Source organism: Penaeus monodon, chromosome 28, assembly GCF_015228065.2.
Source record: "Penaeus monodon isolate SGIC_2016 chromosome 28, NSTDA_Pmon_1, whole genome shotgun sequence".
Taxonomy (NCBI): Eukaryota; Metazoa; Arthropoda; class Malacostraca; order Decapoda; family Penaeidae; genus Penaeus; species Penaeus monodon.
In genome coordinates, this window is record NC_051413.1 from 2,061,682 (window position 1) to 2,062,331 (window position 650).

Below are 650 nucleotides of genomic sequence, written 5' to 3' on the forward strand. Positions count from 1 at the left end.
GAGAAAAGTCGCAGGAAGAAAAAGACATTTGAGGAAAGAAATGGCGCTTTCCTTTTACCCTTTCGCGGCCTGCCATATCCTCCCGAATTTTGGGTTCATTCTCCCAGCGTCCAAAAAACTGGTCAATCCGGGCGATGCTGCAAGTGAAGCTGCAGGGAGACCGAGATGCCAATTCACGCTGTTGCATCGTATCTTATCGCCTTTTTTTCAAGTTATATCATGTTACCGCGAAATGCCCCGGAATGTTCCCTTAGCTTCCGGTAATCCCAAGAAAAGGCTAGAGCAAAATACCATTTCCCTAACTCAAAAATCCTGTTCTCGGTCGCGAAGAAAACGACAAACGACATGACGAATGAAACGAGATTCTTGAGCGTGGCAAACTTGGCTGACCATCCGGGCTCTGGGGGTCGTGACGTCACAGGGTTGAAGGCGGCATTGCCAGTAGGATCTCTTTCATTCGTCTTCGCTCACGCCGTCAGTCAACACCAATAGACAGCACGTAAGGTAATGTCGTCTACTGCTTTAGCACAGTGTGTGTCATTTGTCCATATACCCTGGCGTTCGGTGGAGCTAATGTTTTCTGTGGAGTTAATGTTTCGTGTCGCACCATGCTTTTGTCTCTGCGGCTTCCTCTCGCAGGTCGCAACGAG